Source organism: Trichechus manatus, unplaced genomic scaffold (assembly GCF_000243295.1).
Source record: "Trichechus manatus latirostris isolate Lorelei unplaced genomic scaffold, TriManLat1.0 scaffold00099, whole genome shotgun sequence".
NCBI lineage: Eukaryota > Metazoa > Chordata > Mammalia > Sirenia > Trichechidae > Trichechus > Trichechus manatus.
Genome location: NW_004444035.1, coordinates 3,009,736 through 3,013,642, shown reverse-complemented (window position 1 = coordinate 3,013,642; position 3,907 = coordinate 3,009,736).

Sequence of the window (3,907 nt, the reverse complement as noted above, 5' to 3'; positions counted from 1 at the left end):
GCTGTCCACTCCCAGGCTGAACAGTGAACCTCGGAGGTAGCTTCACCACTGAGCTGAAAGGGTGTCTGGGGGCCATACTATCGAGGTTTCTCCAGTCTCCTTTAGGCCAGTAAATCTGGCCTTTTTTTTGTGAGTTAGAATTATGCTCTACATCCTTCTCCAGGTGTGTCCAGAACCCTCTGTTGTGATCCTGGTCAGAGCAGTAATGACTATTTTTTTTGGAAGTAGATCACCAGGCCTTTCTTCCAAGGCACCTCTGCATGGACTTGAACCTCCAACGTTTTAGTTAGCAGCTGAGTACATTAAATGCACCACCCAGGTACACTAGAGCCAAGAGAAAAGAAACCCAAACCTGTTGCTGTAGAGTCGATTCCGACTCATACTGACCCTATAGGGTTTCCAAGGAGGGGTTTGTGGATTTGAACTGCCGACCTTTTGGTTAGCAGCCGAACTCTTAACCACTTAAATGAATGGGCATAGCTATGTTCCAATAAATATTTTATTTACAAAAACAAGGGATCATAATTTGCCAAACTGCTTTTGCTTATTTCTTCTCTTTTTTCCATATTTAAACTGTCCCTCAGCCAGGTCCTAAAATTGACTTTCAGAAGACTAATGTATCTCCCTCTTACCAGCAAGCACTCAGTCCCAGCACATTCTCTTTTTCTAGAACTCTCCTTCCAGCCACTACCTACTGCCTAAAAAGAAGGGTTGAAATCTGCTCAGTTTGGGGCATTTTTTGTTGTTTGTCTTTTAAAACTTTCACTCATCCTGCTCAGTCCAACCTGGTTTCTGTGCCTATTTTTCTACCCACAGGTCTCAACAATGGTTTCCACTTTGCTGAATCCAGTTCATTCCTTTTCATGTTGTTCAAACTGCAGTAGCATTCCAGGCTGTTAATCCCTCCGTCCTATAGAAACTCTCCCTTGAGCTGTAGATCACAGCCTTGCCCTCGTGTGTTCCTACCATGTGGCGGCTGCTTCTCTCAGGCTGGTGACCCGCAAGTAAGTACCTAGGACCTCTCTTCTAAACTCTCTTAAGTGACTTCCTTTATTCCCACAGCTTTAAACTACCACGTCTTCACAGAGGACTCCTGAGTTTATAATTCTAAGCCGTCCATTCAAGAGGAGTGAAAATTGGCTCTGGGCAGGTGAAAACATCTTAGATGTTACAATGGTTTGTGACCTTGCAAATGGGCCAATACATAAGTGGTTGTACAGTACACCCATGATATAATTCCATGGGGGAAGGGGATAATTAGGGGGGAAAGAAGGTCCAAAAAGGCTCCTTAACCAAAACCAAGCTAGTTGCCGTCCAATGGAGTCCTACTTGTGGCTACCCCATCTGTTGCAGAGTAGAACTGCTCCACAGGGTTTTCAAGACTGTGACCTTTTGGAAATGGATTTCTTCCAGGGTGCCTCTGGGTAGGTTTGAACTGCCAACCTCTCGGTTAGTAGGCAAGCTCTTAACCATTTGCACCAGCCAGGGACTCCAAAAGGCTTCTTAGGGGGGTGATAATGAAAAAGAGGTTGAGAAACCCTGTTCTAAGTCCAGATTACTCCTTTAAGCTCCCTACCTGTGTGACTAGCATTTTGACATATTTGATAGTACCTTGAAATTATATCTTTCTCACCAAAAACTGATCCTCATCCTGTGTTTCCAAGAAGTACTACCTTCCAACCTACAAAGTTGTCAGCTTTTCTCGGTGTCTATCACGATGATCTAAGCCAAGCCTCCATTATCACTCATCTGATTTCTCCATTTTCCACTCTTGACCTGTCTTGTTAGTTCTGCACACGGCAGCCAGAGAGAGCTTTTTGAATTGTGATAATGTTATCACCCTGACAAAATCCTGCAGTGGTTTTGCATTGCTCTTAGAATAAAGGCAAAACCACTTCTCCTGACCTCTAAAATCCTTCAGGATCTGTCTCCCAGTCTCACCTTACATCAGATTTCTCCCACCTCTGCAATTTGATTGTTTAGAACAATTATCCCAAACGTGGTAATCCAAAGGGACCCCAACGTGTCCTTCCAACATCACACCAGGCATTGTCTAATAGAGCCACAAGGATTAATTCTTCAGGAGAGTGTAACTGTGTTTGACTTTATTATTTACCATTTGATGAGAGCCCAGATACTTTGCAGTTACGATTTAACTTGTAGATTTGTCTAGTAGAAAAGATAACCCCAAAGTTTTATTGCCCTATAGGGTACTAACCTAACCTAAGCATTGGTATGCTAACATTCTCGTAGGCCTGATGGTGCATAGAAACCTCTGCTCATTCCTCTTGGAGCCAGCTTTACTGTCTGACTGCTTCCCTAATTAATTTCTGAGTTGAATAAAATCTTTGACACGTCCCTGTGTATTTACACAAGGGTCAGGTTTTTAAGCCTTTGAAATTTAAAAAATTTTCCAATCCTCTGAATGAATGAACGCTCAGCAGAACCTTCCAGCCGCAAAGGCTTTGCACATGCTGTTCCCTATAAGGCAGTCACTGCCCTTCCTTCTTCCCTAATTCTGGCTCCTTCTTCAGATGTAGCTCACATGTCACCTTCTCAGGGAACTCCTGCTCAACATTCTCAGCAAGATCTAACCTGGGGCATTATTGCGCCAGTTACAACTTCTTGTTATACAGAGCACAGCTGCTATTTTATTTGTGAAGGACAGTTACTTTATTACCTTACCCACTAGACTGTAAATTCCATGAGTAGAAACTATGTCTGTTTTGGTTCATTATTTTATCTCTTGGTGTTAAGCAGTCCCTGGCACACAAATGCTCAATAAATGCAAGTTGAAAGAAAGTGAAGAAGAGTACAATGGAGAAATAGTGTGATAAATTCAAGGACTGGGTGGGTGATGGTAGTGGGGTGTCAGAGTCCTTCTGGAAGGGAGGTAGACCTGAGTAAAAGTAAGAAGTGAGTAAAAAAATATCCAGGTGAAATGGGTTGGTGTAAAATTGTATTTCATACACAGCAGCAGATTCACCAATTCTGTCGATCTGAAAATCAACAGAGAAGTTGGTAAAAATCCCAGTATCCAAACTACACCCTCACACCTATCACATCAGAATGTCTGGGTTTGGAGTCAAGCGTTATTTTTTCAAAGCTTCCTAGATGATAACAATATGTAACCAAGATTAAGAATAAAGTTAGTGGAGGAAAGAAATAGAAAAACAAAAACTTTTGGGTTTCTCAGTGGCTACATCATTTTGTGTGGCTTTCAGCTTTCAGTCTTAGAAGGTAGGGGCACGGTGATGGTGCAGGGCGGTGGACTGGTAGTTTACAGGTTACAGGGAGCCTTATGCGTGCTCTTAGCTGTAGGCAACCGTGCATGGCTCCTATGTCTGGAACAGTCTGGGACTGTCACTTAAGTTGCTGTTTTATGAAAATCGTTGATGGGGCAAGGTATAATCAGAAGTGCCTTTAACAAACTATAAGTCTTGGATAAAAAAAAAAAAAGAAGCCACTGCCATTGAGTCGATTCCAACTCGGGGCAACCCCATGTGTTACCGGGTAGAACTGCTCCATAGGGTTTTCTTGACTGTAATCTTTACATAAGCAGATTGCCAGACCTTTCTTCCCCAGCACCTCTGAGCACATTCAAAACACCAGCCTTTAGGTTGGTAGTTGAGCGCAAACCATTTGAACCACCCAGGGCTCTGGTAAGTCTCGGATATCTGGGCTAATAAGAACAAGGAAACCTAGGGCAGTCAAGGAGTGTCCAGTGGTTGGGCACACCTGAGGTTATCTCACCTTACTGGGAAGACATCCCTGCCCTTCAAACACTTTGCACGTGATCAGTGTACCTCAGGCAAAACAAAGTAGAAGAACTAGTTTCATTCTATTCTTGTAAATTGGAAATAACTGCCCACCTTTTGGTTAGCAGCCATAGCTCTTAACCACTGCA